Source organism: Sinocyclocheilus anshuiensis, unplaced genomic scaffold, assembly GCF_001515605.1.
Source record: "Sinocyclocheilus anshuiensis isolate Anshui unplaced genomic scaffold, SAMN03320099.WGS_v1.1 scaffold55, whole genome shotgun sequence".
NCBI classification, from domain to species: domain Eukaryota; kingdom Metazoa; phylum Chordata; class Actinopteri; order Cypriniformes; family Cyprinidae; genus Sinocyclocheilus; species Sinocyclocheilus anshuiensis.
The window spans coordinates 1,978,662-1,986,982 of NW_015549647.1; the positions used below are offsets into that span (position 1 = coordinate 1,978,662).

Here is an 8,321-nt window from a genome sequence, read left to right on the forward strand (position 1 = left end):
TATATATATATATAATGCAGAACAGGATTTAATTTTATCCATAAGAATTAAACTGAATAAAAAATAGAGAGTTTGTTGAAAGAATATGAAAATAAACATTTTGTGAACAATAAAACGAAAAAGAAAATAACAATAATTATAAATATTCCAAAAAATATTCTGGAATAATTATGAGGTCATTATTTTCACATTGTGTGCAATCTCCTGCGATGTCATTTCTGCAGTAAGTTCATCAACCCTTCATTCTGGCTGAGGTTAATGACCTTCAGGCTGTTGCCATAGCGACTCTTGAGCCACTTGATGCCCTGCAGCTGGGGGTCAATGAGCAGAGGCCAGCGCTCACAGTTGGTCAGTATAGTTGCATTCTGAGTAGATATCTTGTCACCTGGCAAACCCTCATTATTCCACTGAGCAATGGTAGCATCATCTGTTAACATGGAGATGGGATCTAAGCCCTCAGTCATAGGTATGGGCACCTGAAAGTCATTAAGAAATATAATAAAAAAAACAATAACAGTGAATAATATTGTATACTGATATTTCTATCCTAATAAAAGGACTGCATGACTATAAAAGACTTGTCTTGCTCCTCAAGAAAAATTACAGACTGGTACTGAAGGATTGGGAAGGGCCCGACAGCAAACCCACGACCTGAATTAAGCAGGAAGGGTATAAAATGGTAATAAAAAACCTAAACGCATCATAAGAGGGAAAAAATTCTAGAGTGTAATGCAGGAGCTTAAGGGAGTATCTGAATCTGAATATATATACTGTATATATATTATTTTCATCCAGCATTGCCATTTCATCCGAAGTTTATCTCCCGCAGTTTCCACACAAATCCCTTAAGGTTTGCAAACCTACGTTTGGGAATTTCTAGTGTAAAATATTGTTTTTTTATAACTGAAACAGAACTGAATGCAAAGAATCCATTTGTTTTAATTTCCCTGCACTCTATACTCTGAGGTTTCTGAACGTTGCAGGTGAAACAATGCACATTTTTATCACAATAACAGACAATATCAGTACTCAAGACAAACAGTTTCTGTCAGACATACACACACCTTCTGGGCACGCAGGTAAGGTATCCAGAGGTTATGGAGTAACTCATGTCTGTATCTCTTAGAGAAGGAGCCAGCATAAGAGATGAAGGCTGTGGTGAGGAGAACGTCTCCACACAGAGTGGAGTATTTGACCAAAATACAGTAAAAACAGTAATATTGTGAAATATTATTACAATATGAAATACCTTTTTTCTATTTTAATAGATTTTAAATGCAATTTATTCCTGTAATGGCAAATCTCACTTTAAATCAATTTAATGCATCCTTGCTGAATAAAACTATTTCTTTTAAAAAACCTAAACTTTTGAACTGTAGGGTAAAAATCACTAGACATAACATATTAGGTTAAGATAGTTACATATGGTCTTTTAGATTGCTTTAAAATGTTCTTGTTCCAAGTACTATGCAGTATCATTGCTGTATCATAACTATGTTGTATCACTTATTTATATGAACAGATTAGCAAGTGTTTACTCACATACGTCTAGACAGAGCAGCATAGTGGAGAGAAGCAGAAAAATGCACTAAATAATACAATCACAAAACAAACTCAATGAGAATAGAGTCACACAACAATGCAATGCCAAATAGGACATTAATTCAGTGAATCTGAAATTCTGTGTATAACAGATCATACCTATTAACTGTTCTCAGAAACTGAAATCACACTGGCAAACTTCTGACTTTTTGCAAAAGAGTTTATATATATACACTGAACAAAATTATAAACGCAACACTTTTGTTTTTGCCCCCATTTTTCATGAGCTGAACTCAAAGATCTAAGACTTTTTCTATGAACACACAAAAGTGTTGCGTTTATAATTTTGTTCAGTGTATGTATTGATTTTAAAATCTTGCATTTTTGTGTGTATCTTGCACTTTGTGTAAATGCACTGGTTCTGAATGATTATGATGCGGATGATGTTAATGACCCAGGCACAGAGACCAGCCGCTGCAGAGGATTTCAGACGCACAAACTCTGGATTAAACTCAGGATCACTCAAATACTCTTCTTTGACCACACGCACTGTGGCTTCAGGGATATGCTCTTTATCAAAATTAATTGGTGCCTGTAAGAAGTCATCCACCTAAACACAAACACAAAGAAAAGGAATCAATTTTCCCAATTTACCTCTTTTCATAACCTGCTGAGTTACAACATAGTTTCCCTGCCAAATTATTAATGCATCCTGATAATCAATGTTCCATTTGAAAACTTTAATTCTCAAGACTCAATAAAAATGTTTTATTATCAAATGTTGGCAATTTGAGCAAATTTCAGGCTTTTGCTTATAGAGGGAATCAGAGGTAAAAGCCAGATTTCTAATAGAAATTATTTGAAAAAAAAAAAATCACGTGATATTATATTATGGCAATATGTGACCCTGGACCACAAAACCAGTCATAAGGGTCAATTTTTCAAAATTGAGATTTATACATCATCTGAAAGATTAATAAATAAGCTTTCCATTGATGTATGGCTTGTTAGGATAGGACAATATTTGGCCGAGATACAACTATTTGAATATCTGGAATCTGAGGGTACAAAAAATCAAAGTATTGAGAAAATCGCCTTTAAAGTTGCCCAAATGAAGTTCTTAGCAATGCATATTACTAATCAAGAATTAAGTTTTAATATATTTAAAGTAGGAAATTTACTAAATATCTTCATGGAACATGAATAGGAATGGAATATGCTAATGATTTTTGGCATAAAAGAATAATCAATCATTTTGACCCATACAATGTATTTTTGGCTATTGCTACAACTATACCCCAGCGACTTAAGACTGGTTTTGTGCTCCAGGGTCACATATGTGCAATTTTGTGCATGAGGGTGGAAATATCTGCATGTGTGTGTCTCACTTTTTGCTCTTCTGCATCTGCTACACTCCTCTCCTGGCTGAGTTTCTCACTCTGCTGGCCAATTTTAGCGATGAGAGCTTCAGTATCAGTGTTTCTTAGTTGCAATTCCACTTCCTGTGTGGCCAATTTAGCCTTTAAATTAGACGCTCCACCTGAGAAAGAGGTCCATTTTTTAAAACTTGAAATCTAAAATTTAAGGTGTCTGTAAGCTCTAGGACTGAGAATATGTTGTAATAATTAAAATTAGATTAATTTGGTTAATTTTCATTTTTGCAGCTCCTTCAGCTTCGATAATAAAGGTGCATTCTCCCTCCTCAGGCAGTATTGTTTCAATCAAAAAACAGAGAAATCATTTCAGAGAAAAGGAAGGTCACATTATACAGTTTGGTAATGTATTTTGATGAAACCCTGTGTGTAGTTTTTAATGTGGAGTTGACCTGTGATGCAGTGGTCTGTAGTTTCTGCAGGCCGTTCTCCAGACGTTCCATTTTCTGGCTCAGTTCTCTTCTTTTTGTCCCCAGCAGGTTGCGGTAAAGTTTCATGAATTCCAGGAAGCTCTTGGGTCTGGTGTAGTTGAAACGTTTTTCATTCTGTTGATACTTTATGCTGACTTCATTCACACTAGTGTGAGCGAAGGACACTCTCACCGCCGGCTAAACAAAAAAGGAAAACATGTCTGGGTTTATGAATCAAAAGTTCAGGGTGTGTATGTTTTTTAATGTTTTTGAAAGAAGTCCCTTCTGCTCAACAAGGCTGCCTTCATTAGATAAAAAAATACAGTAAAAGCAGTAATATTATCAAATATTATTACAACTTCTATTGTAATATATTTTAAAATGGTTTGATGTATTCCTGTAACGACAAAGCTGAATTTTCAGCAGCAATTACTTCAGTTTTCAGTGTCACATGATCCTTCAGAAAGCATTCTGCTCAAGAAACATTTCTTATTATTATCAATGTTAAAAAAAGTTGTGCTGCTTAATATTTTTGTAGAAATTGTAATATTTTTTTCAGGATTCTTTTATGAATAAAATTCAAATTAACAGCATTTATGTGAAAGATAAATCTATTGTGAAATTATAAATGCCACTTTTGATCAATTTAATGCATCCTTACTAAATAAAGGTATTCATTTAAAAAAACATATCTCCTCACTGTCCCTAGTCTCTGTTACCTCCACGCCAGAGATATTTTGTATAAAAGTGCTGCTGACGGACTGCAGTGCATGCTGGGGCCAAGGATGGAACCAGTCAATGGCGGTGCAGTTCACAAGAGCCGGAAACTTCCGCACATGTGTACGAAGAGTGAAGCCAACCGGAGAAAAACACAGCACCACCTACAATGCAGGAGAGGCATTACATCAGGGTGACATTTGCATTTTTATTCATAATATATACTTAGGATGCAGTCTTCTAAACAAGGAAGCCAACCTTAAGCTGTCTGCGTATACGATCAATGAAGAAGTTCCAGCAGTTTTCACGCGTCACGCCCTCAACTCCACTCGAATAGAGGTGGCGATCATATCAACCTCTTCCTCACTGAACAAGTCAGGTATATCCCTTATACACAAACAAACATATCTAAACACCAACAAACTGAGAGCTACTGACAGGATTGAGAGGAAGGAGAAGGAAATGTGAGAGGAGTTTGCAATGTGTACCTGATGCTACTAGCATGTCATTGATCAGCACCAGGAATCTTTCATCAGGAATCTGGGCATCTGTGTGCAGGAAGACTGTGCCAGTATTCTTCACTCCCACCTTTATGTACAGTGCAGCGATATCACTCTAGAAAGAAAGAAGAAAAGTTTGAGAAAACTTTTCACAATATTTCATATTAAGCTTCAAATAAAAAGAGATCATTGAAATGCAGTGCGCGTGTGGGTGTGTTACCCTCAGGTCACTGATGCCATAACCCTTTCTCAGTGTGATCTGAAATACTTCCAGGATGCTGAGAAAAGCAGCCAACCGACACAGACTCTGTTTCCCACTACCACCTACTCCAATCAACAAGGCATTCCCCACAGGAGACTCAAGAATACGACTTATCCTACAGCTAGACACAAACACACACACACACCAATAAGGCTTCAGTTGCAGCACTTTCCACAAATAGGGTACAAAGTAAATTTAAAAATGAAATTCTTCAACAAAGGAGGTTGTTAACCTTCAGAATATCTTTGATAACTCAGAAGTCAAGTTTTTTTGAATGTAAACTTCAAGACAAACTAAATTTTATATGAGGTGCTGTATGCATTCTTTATTTAATAGGTTGTACGTAAATTCTGTTAATACAGTTTTAAAACCCTGAAATATGTGATTTTGCTATTTTCTAGATGGCTCACATGTGTTGCATGGCTTCTTCAAACAGCACCAGGTTCATGTCAGAGTACAGCTCATTGTAGTCCTCAAGAGCGTCCATCAGGGTCTTCTGAAGCTTCTCCAGGTCAGTCACCTGTGCGTAACGTGGCTCACCCACACTGTGAGCGAAATGGGAGTAGATCAATGGTTGGTTGATAAAAACAGACTCATCTATACCCTACAAAGAGAAAGAGAAAGCAAAATATTATTTTTGATAAATGGTCTTCCAATTCACTGGAGGCCCCACCAGGGTTTTGAGAAGTTATGCTCACTTCAAAGTATCTCTTGCCCGTATCTAGCAGAATCTTGTTGAACAGCTCCACGTCTTTGTCCTCCATCAGTTTGTCTGAATACACACGAGAAGACATAGCCATAGGTGAACCAGGTCTATAGGGAACCGCACTTGCTCTGGCAGAGCAAAGAGATTCCCTACACACACACAAAACATAAGAACACAGAAAACAGCATGTCAACACTAATATGTATAAAGTGACTAAACTACCAGCAGTGTAATATACAGAGTGGCATAATTAGGCCACTGTATACATACATACGGCCATAGTACTCAGTAACTGCACAGATGCACACACTTTAATCTGTTCCATAGACACACACCTGGAAGATGTTTGAGATGTCTCTGAGGTTGAAAATGTAGTGGAACCGAATGGCTGTGGGAAGGAAGTTTTGGCTCATTTTCTGATGCAGGCAGATGGCAGCCTGGACCAGTGTGCTAGCCATGCGACTAACACCATAACTGTAGCGACCCTGCTGGAAATGACCACTCAGAATGCTGCTGTATATAGTGCTCAGAGCCTCCGCACCAGGGAAATGTTCAGCAAACACTGGGACATACCTCTGTCAGTGGGAAGAATAAAGAGAGAAAGAAGTGTGGAATGTAAAACCATGGTTGTATTTGGACAGGACTTTTCTTTGTTTGGTCAAAATTGTAAAGCAGGCTAACTCTGCTTCAAGGTTGAACATGAGTTGGTTTTGATTGTTACCTATAGTCTATTTTTCTGTATTGTGCTGGACTTGACTGCATCCTTCAACACTGTTAACCCCCAAATATTCCTTTATCAACTAACTTTATCAACTAGTGCCTCAGGGCTCTGTGCTTGGCCCTCAATTTTTTTTAATATACACAGCATTACTGGGGTCACCATCAGGCACAGCATTTTATTACCACTGCTATGCCAATAGCATGTCACAGTACCATTGAGGTCAGCCAGGACACAGGAAGTACAACCAGTTGAACTTTACAGACCAAATAATAAAATCAGACCCTTCTTATTCGAGCAACTCTTTGTCCAGGCTCTATTCAAGTCTACACTTGATACTAAACTGGATATGTATTGGTTGTTATAATTACATCTAGTCAGGGGTGAAATATTGCTATGGTCACTTTAAGATGAGGGCTGGATATGCATGGGTTGTTATGGTTACCTGTAGTCTAGGGTTAACTGAGAAGCTTCCTGCTGTTGGGTTCATGCAGGTGATGTACTGACAGTTATGAATCTCCTTGAGTACTAGTTTCTGACGGTCATACCTACAAAATTCAAACATTTAAGTTTATTAAAAGCATATTTAAAAATAAGTCTGTTTCACATACAGGCTTCATACCAGTGGGAGTAGTCTAGGTGCTGTCTGACAAGGATATGAGGCTGAACAGTGCCATATGCATCTACCTCAGGCATGTTTAGGTCATCCACAAAGTAGATGAGCTTTTTAGTGCCAGGAGGAGCAAAGTTCTGGCCTGCCTTCTTCTCCAGAGGCTTCTCCAGCACACCTACAGTATGGAAATAATGCTTGTTACTTGTATGATGATGTCCTCCTGCATGCCTAAAAGCATGATTTTTGTTTACCTTGCAATTGTGTATATAATCGATTGCTAACATACATGGTGCAGTGATTTTTTATATTGTTTATTGTTGCAAATGTTATTGTTTTTAGTGTTTATGAGAGTATACATTGTGCCCATATACAGCTTCCATCATCTCACTCACGTTGTAACATGGCTGAGGTTGTGTAGTAATTGAAAGGTACTTTTGCCACCATGAATTCCTCTGAGTTTGGAAATCTTATCCCAGACCAGGTTAGTTTTCCCTACACCAGCATTTTCATCACCTGCTTCCTCTTCTGCAAAAGTAACTCCATGAAGTACGTCATGTAGATTGTCTCTGCCGAGTGAACCAATACTGTCCGTACACATGGACAAAATTTCAAAAGGACAAAATGTTTACTATGTAACAGTTAAGCTACAGAGGAGAATCTTTACAGCTATTTGATTATTTCTATAGGTTTACCTAAAGAATATCTCATCTCATTAACATAAATGAAAGGTCTGATCACACCAAGAACAATAACTATGAACTATGAAAAATAACTATAACTATGAAAGTTTAAACTATCATTTTAACTCCAATAAATTAGTGGGGTCCACACCACAACTATAATGATAACGACAAAGGAACAATATCATTGGAATCACATCCAATGATAAAACATTGACAGGCAATCAAAAGCCTTCCTACTAAAGCCTGCATACTGCAATTTTGTTCACATAACATGTGTGTCAATAGACATTAGAATAATTAGACGCTAATATAGATATCATTATAGTTATCACTCTTGAGTGAAGGGATAGTTCACCCAAAAATTTAAGTTATGAATTTTTGGTTGAACTATAAGATTTTTCAAGAAGTCAAACTGATAAATTCGTATAATACAGACAGATACTGTATTTTGTGCTTTGTTCAAAATTGACCTGCAAAGGGATGTCAGGTTCCAGCTCAAATGGAGGTATGCGTTCACTCCATGGAGTAAACCGTTTGGTGTTTGGGTCGATGTAGTAATCAAGCACTGAACCCTGAGAGGGGAAACTTCATGGCTTACACCACCAACGACTGAAATCTGAACGATAGTCTATTAGCTGACAAGAGAACAAAATGAAACAAAAAAGTAGAGAGAGAGAGAGAGAGAGAGAGAGAGAGAGAACATGTATTTGTAGTCTGCCTTCCATCGTTCATCTCTA

At 37.3% G+C, this 8,321-nt stretch overlaps 1 pseudogene; it reads right to left on the reverse strand.

The window, feature by feature from the left end:
* Positions 1-8,321, reverse strand: part of LOC107659995 (dynein beta chain, ciliary-like) — a 15,770-nt pseudogene that overhangs the window by 6,935 nt on the left and 514 nt on the right.